This window comes from Podarcis pityusensis (genome assembly GCF_964106645.2).
Source record: "Podarcis pityusensis genome assembly, chromosome: 12".
NCBI lineage: Eukaryota > Metazoa > Chordata > Lepidosauria > Squamata > Lacertidae > Podarcis > Podarcis pityusensis.
This window is the reverse complement of record NC_138037.1, coordinates 35,254,116-35,260,978: the sequence shown is the minus strand read 5'-3', so window position 1 is coordinate 35,260,978 and position 6,863 is coordinate 35,254,116. Positions and strand designations below refer to the sequence as shown.

The window sequence follows — 6,863 nt, the reverse complement described above, 5'->3', positions numbered from 1 at the left end:
GTCTGTGGAAAGCTCCCTTGACCTGAAGCAAGATGAGCGCTGCACCCCATAGTTGCCTTTGACTGGACTTAACTGTCCAGGGGTCTTTTATCTACAGTGGTGCCTCAGGATGCGAACGGGATGCATTCAGGAGCCCTGTTCGCATACCGAACGGGATCCGTTCCGGAGCCCCGTTTGCATCCCGAATGGAACGCAAGACGCGACGGTGCGTCTGTGTGTGCGGCATTTCGCTGCTTCCGCACATGACATCATTTTGAGCGCATGCGCGAGCGGCGAAAACCGGAAGTAACACGCTCTGTTACTTCCGGGTTGCCACAGAGCGCAACTCAAATGCGCTCAACCCGAAGCACATTCAACTCGAGGTATGACTGTATTTTTATTCTTCCTTCTTTCTGCTGCTGCTGCCAAAACCAATGGGGTCTTGGGCCCCTCAGAAAAATATTGTTACAGCCAGTGCTATTTTTCTAGAAAAAGAGGTGCCAGAACTTACCACGAACACCTCCCTTGTTCTCTTATAATGGCAATGGTGCCCACCTGAGAGGTAGGTGCAGGAACTGAGTTCAAGTGAGTTTTGGCCGCAGAAAAGCCCTGGTTACAGCCACCCCAATCTCCAGCCAGTGGTGCAAGATTCCATGGATTGCAGGTGCGCTTACCAGCATCTGTGTTCCCTTTTGGGACAATGGGGCACAATAGAGATGTGGTCCCTTTATCACATACACAGGCCAACAGGACCAATCCTCCCCCCCCCCACCCGACAACATACGAATCAATCTGGCTAACTTAACTCAATTCCTTGGGCCCTCTGATCTCTCGCTCCACCATCAAAAAGAAATAAAACACCACACCAGTCATGCCAACTTGGATTACATAGTTGGTATAGAGTCAGAGATAGGTGGGACTAGTGGCCCGTTTGTTCTGGTTGATACGGATACCTTTTAGCTTCTACAACCTGAAAATATGGACTATCTACTAGGAGGCATGCAGTTCTTCCTGGATGCTTGTCCATCCTGGCTGGTGATGTCTGCCCGAGCTGGGCTGGGTGTGTGATCTCAGAAGTCCTCCTGGATATCTCAGAGGCTTTCAATATCATAGATTCTGAATCAGCTGACTGGGTTGGGCCACAGGTTCTGCTACGATTTGGAGTCTTCTGTCACGGAGGCAGATCCGATCGCTACTCCAAGACATTCAACAGATGGCTTGGCATCAGTGCTAGGAACTCACCCACCCTCTCTACAAGGGAAGCAGCCATTGCTATTGATGCTGCTGTGCCGGAAAATACCACCTGCCCATGGGCATAGCCAGGGAGGGGCACCTGCCCCCCTAAATCAATAAAAATACATAGCAAACTAAGGTTCTTCTGCCCCCAACAAAAGGCCTGCTGCCCCTAACAAAAATCCTGGCTATGCCCATGCACCTGCCCCATGCAAAACGGTTGTGTAAAGTACTTGATTGGAGTACACCTTGGGGAGCTGACCACATCTTCCTAGCACACCTGCACAGAGCTGTAGTAGTAATCAGCTTGAAGGGATTTTGGGATGTTGTTTTACCTGTTGTGTGATACAAATCTCTGCTTGCATCATAAAAGCTAAGCTTAGAACTGATGGTATCATTAAACAAAATTTATCTCTTTGAGATCTTCTCCAGTGGCATCTTTTACAAGGTTGAATGCACAGTTACTCCTCAGATGGCTGCAAGGTATTTATTTAATATATTTCTACCTCTCTTTTAGGGTGACCATCACACGGTGATTTTTTTAAAATGTTAAAAACAAAACAATTGAACAAGATTCAGACAGCAGAGGATCAGGAGCATGCAAGAGGATCAATAGAATGCTGGGTGAATTTATAGTTTAAAAAAAGTATTCTAGGACTGCATAAAGACCACAAGAGAAAGGGTCCAGGCAAAGAGAGCCAAGTGGGGTTGCATAAACTACTGTGTGCACATTGCTAGCAGTAAAAGGCAGGGTGGTTTTTCCCTCATCTGAAGTCAAAACCTGCTTTCACCAGTAGATGTCATTATAGCAGTGGTAATAGAGATATAACTCTTATACGATAGCCTGGTGAAATAATGAACTTAGCCAAATAAATTAAAAAACCAAAAAAGTTTTTGTTATAAACCTGTTGCTGGATTAATTGAGCACTCTTTTTTTTAATTGAGCAAAACATTTGTACTCAGATAGGCTAACAAATTAATTGACCAAATGTTGCAGCCCTGATTCTTTATATTTGTATGAGTGTTGTACATGCAAACTGTTCAGTGGCACAACGGGTCAATGTGCCTGGCTGTTAACCAGAAGGTTGGTGGTTCGAGCCCACCGAGGGACGGCTGGATTCCTGCATTGCAGGGAACTGGCCTGGATGACCCTTGGGGTCCCTTCCAACTCTACAGTTCTATAATTCTGTGCAAGACTCCATTCCCTGCACTAGTGTGTGACAGGTAAGGGACTGGAGGAGGTGCTGGTAAATTGACTTATCTCCTGGAATTCCACCAACACACAAAGAGCAACACAAGGCCTTTGGAGAAGCCAGTAAGGCAGGTGTGAGGAACTTTTGAGCATCTAGATGTTGCTGAACTACAACTCCCATCACCCCTGACCATTGGCCATGCTTGCTGGGTCCTGTGAGGAGTTGTAGTTCAGTAAGTAACACCTGGAGAGCCAAGGTTTCACCACACCTGCAGTAAGGCAGCAACTACAATGCAACAGCACTATGACAATTTTGTAATAAGCTTGTTTGTCTCACTCCATAAGCCCTTACATTTGATCTATCCATTACCCCGCCCACCACGAGAATCCATAATAATAAAGACTCCTGGATGGTTAAGTCCAGTCAAAGGTGACTATGGGGCTGTGATGCTCCTCTTGCTTTCAGGCTGAGGGAGCTGGCGTTTGTCCACAGGCAGCTTCCCAGGTCGTGTGGCCAGCATGACTAAACTGCTTCTGGCGCAACAGAACAATGAAACCAGAGCACATGGAAACGCCGTTTACATTCCCACCGCAGCAGTACCTATTTATCTACTTGCACTGGCATGCTTTCGAACTGCTTGGTTGGCAGGAGATCCACGGTGCAACAGTGGACAACTGATGTGTGCAATCAGACTATTTGATTGCAATCTTAAGTAGTTTCAGGCGGGAATAAATCCCATTAATGACAGTGAGGATGTATTTCTGAGTAAATTTCATAGTATGTAACTGCACACACCCACACACTCTGTTGTAAATCTCATTTGTGTTAGCATGTGTATTGTTTTCCCAAGGTGCCCTTCTATGTTCTGTCGTGTAAGACTCCATTTGAAAACGCTGAGGAAATCCTCCTACCATTGTCTCTTCATAAACAAGCTCCCAACCCTCTTTTCATCTGAATTGATGAGTCACATTAATCAGAATTGAGGGAGCATTTTTACTATGATTATTAAGTGTTACCTGCAGCTTTGGCACTGTAAAGCTGTTCAGTAATCACCTTAATGCATTAAATGAAGAGAAAATCTGTAGAGAACATCAGTAAAGCAGCAGGTTAGCTGGTATATATAGGCAACACAAGCATTGACATTTGGATGCCCACAGGGATTTATTTTGTAGCACAGAAGTATTTCAAAATAAGCCATGGCTATCTAGCTGTTGTAAGACAGAATGGATGATAACCTGATCTTCTCTGCAACTTATGTCTAACATAGATTCAGTATGATTTCTGCTCACCCTCCTCATCTTCAAAAGCTGCATCTAATGTTTTTCAATATTAGGATTACACTTTTAACAGTGTAGTCTTGTCTATATTTACTCGGAAGTAAATCCCACTGTGTTCAGTAGGACTTGCTCTTAGGTGCATGTAATCATAGCCCATAGTTGAATGTTTAGGTCAAAAAAGCAGAGCATTTAAAGTTAAAGGCATTTTACTCTGGAAACAGACCCTCATTCAATTGTTTGTTTTATCAATAACCAGTGCTTTTTTTCTGGGGGGACGCAGGGGTTCGCATACCCCTAAACATTTTGTAAATCTTTGTACTTTTGTCCATTTACTGTATTTATTTTCCCCAATTTGAACTATAAAACAGTGATTTTATTGAGTCAAAATGGGAGTACCCCTAAACATTTTTTTAGAAAAAAGCACTAACAAATCAGAAACACGCATATACCAATGATCAGGGTAATGCCTTTGAATGGAAATTAGTTGGCGGCTCTCTCCTCTTGGCTCTGTTCAGTCTCAAGCTGGTCACATAGGCCTTCACACATGTGCAAGGTCTTAGAGACAAATATTCTTCAAGCTAAAAATAGTGAGGGAGAAAAGGTTGGGGGAGGATTGCCCTTCAATAAGCAGCACAGGGCCGATGGTGGTGGGGAAAATAGTATTCAGACAAAAGTGGCCAGATTCTGTAAGAAGGAAATAATGGAGATAGCTCTGTGATTATACCATACATTTGAAGCACTCATACACCGCTTCAGCTGTCATGAATGGCTTCCACCAAAGAAACCTGGGAACCGCAGTTTGATAAGGGTACTAACCTCACAGAGCTACAACCACTAGTACCCTTAGTAAACAAACTATACTTCTCAGGACCTCCAAGTGATATAAAACTACTTCATATGGATGGTGCGAATGAGACCTTTATCACTACATTAGTTAATCATTAGCATATAGTGGCTAAATTGAATCATTAGTTAGTCACTATCATATGGTGGCTGTGTTCAGGGATTTCCCTGAATGTAAGATGTGGGAAACCCAGAACTGAGGCAGTGGCGTGCATGCAACCCTCACTCCCAGTGTCCCTGGGTACAAATAGTGTGAAGGACTGAAGAGGGTTTTTATGTGCATTCGACGTGCTTTTAAAAACCCTTCAGATCTTCATGCTAATGACGCAAAGCACTGAAGGACAGATGTTTGAGGCATCGCTTGCTTTTATGCCCCTGGATTCATCCCCCCTCTTCCACGTCGTGAAATAAGTTGCGTTTAGTAAAGCTTACGCCCAGGTGTAGGACAATTGATACAGGACATGCATTTATGATTAGCTCAGAGCTGATCTATATACACACAACAGATCATGTAGTAAATCTGCTCCTGAACTATGGGGGTGGGGAGACAGAACTGCTTGTTGAAATTTTTCTTTGTAGGGGCAGGCCTCAAAGTGTTGGTTAGGACCTTTAAAGTACTAAATCAGGCTTCCTCAACCTTGGCCCTCCAGATGTTTTTGGCCTACAACTCCCATGATCCCTAGCATATGTCACCCAAGTGGATAGTATTCTAGTGATACAGAAAGGTGATCACAACAGCATAGGACAGGCATAGGCAAACTCGGCCCTCCAGATGTTTTGGGATTACAACTCCCATGATCCCTAGCTAGCAGGACCAGTGGTCAGGGATGATGGGAATTGTAGTCTCAAAACATCTGGAGGGCCGAGGTTGAGGAAGCCTGCACTAAATAGTTCAGGATAGTTTAAGGGCTTCCTCCTTTTATAGGAACTCTGCTCTTCCTCTGGTATTCAGCTGAATTTCTGTTTCCTGAACATTTGAGTTTAAGATGAGTTTGCCCAGACAGGGTTTTTATATGTCTGGGTTTTTATATCACCTCTAGGATTCAGAAGCATGTCTGTTCTCTTGCTCCTTGCCTTCCAACAGTCTGAAGAAATGCTTGTGTTCTGGAAGGCATTTTTGCAGGGGCTCCCAATGCTGCCCTGTTTTCTCTTTGCACTTTTAGTTGATTTTATTGCTGACATTCTGCTGCTTGTTTTAATCATTACACCTGTTTTATTACTTGGTGTTATGTACAAGTTGCTGTGAAGGGATTCTGATAGATGCTGGCACTCCCCACTTGATGCAACATGTTGACAGATAAGGAAGCTTCGGGCGATGAAAGGTTAGCATCTGAGAGCATTCTTGCTGGGTCCCAGCAGGAAGGAGGAGGAGGAGGAGGAGGAGGAGGGATAATGGAGCTACCAAGGAGAAATACAGACAAAGGATGCCAGAGTGTTTCAGAGACCAGGGGAGAAATTTATACAGGAAGGAGGAAGTAAAGGGAAAAGAGGTGAGCTGCAAAAGGAATCTGGGCTGCCTCAGCAGGGGCAAGAAGAGGAGAAAGAGTCTATCTAGGGTTGTCATCCCTAGTGGTGAGCCAGAGAGAGAGGTGGAAAAGCAGGCAGGAGAGGACACAGTACCAAAAGAGCCAGGATAAGAACTGAGTAAGAGAAGGCAGGACAGAATACAGTGCATAAAAACCGAAGCAGAGTGGAGTGCTGTGACAATGGAGCTCTTTGAGTCAGTTCCCCACCAGAGGGTGCTTTGAGTACAAGAGACCACCTGGGGTTCTGAGCGTTCCAGGAGAACCAGAAGTGGGACCAGAAGCAGAGCTGACAATTATTTATATCTTTGTTAACCATTTTCAGTGTAAGGCAAAACAGAAAGGCAGAATGTAAGCAACTTTTGAATTCTGCTCCTGCTTCCTAGTGTTCTGTGGGGATCAACTGAGGATGAAGGGGTTTTGTGGCTTTCTTCTCTCTTGTGGTACACTGGGTGTAGAGGGTTAAACTTTCTCACCCAGCCCACTGCAAGGGGTGAAGGTCAGGCCCTCCCGCCTCCTCAGCTGTTCTGTGCACATCCTCGGAGGACTGGGAAGGGTGTGGCTGGGTGTGTGTGGCTTTGGCAAGGACTGAGGGACAGGCCAGAGGCCAAGGAATAGGCCAGATTAGGCCTATGGGAGTTGCCCATGCCTGGTTTTGGTAAACATTGTCTTTTTATTCAACAAATGAATTCTTTATTTCCTTTCAGGTGCAGTTGTTTCTCTCATTATGTTTCAAAAACACAGGAGGATTTGGAAAACCAACAATTCAAGGGTCAGACTGGAACAGGAATGAATTTTGTGTAATGCTCATGCAG

The 6,863-nt window shown here is 44.8% G+C and overlaps 1 protein-coding gene across 1 annotated transcript in view; it reads left to right on the top strand.

Moving 5' to 3' along the window:
• The first annotated feature begins 6,766 nt into the window (after nucleotides 1-6,766).
• Nucleotides 6,767-6,863, top strand: part of HYCC1 (hyccin PI4KA lipid kinase complex subunit 1) — a 45,053-nt gene continuing 44,956 nt past the window's right edge. Inside the window, exon 1 of the mRNA XM_080974890.1 lies at nucleotides 6,767-6,863. The gene's annotated coding sequence lies outside the window, so the exon portion shown is untranslated.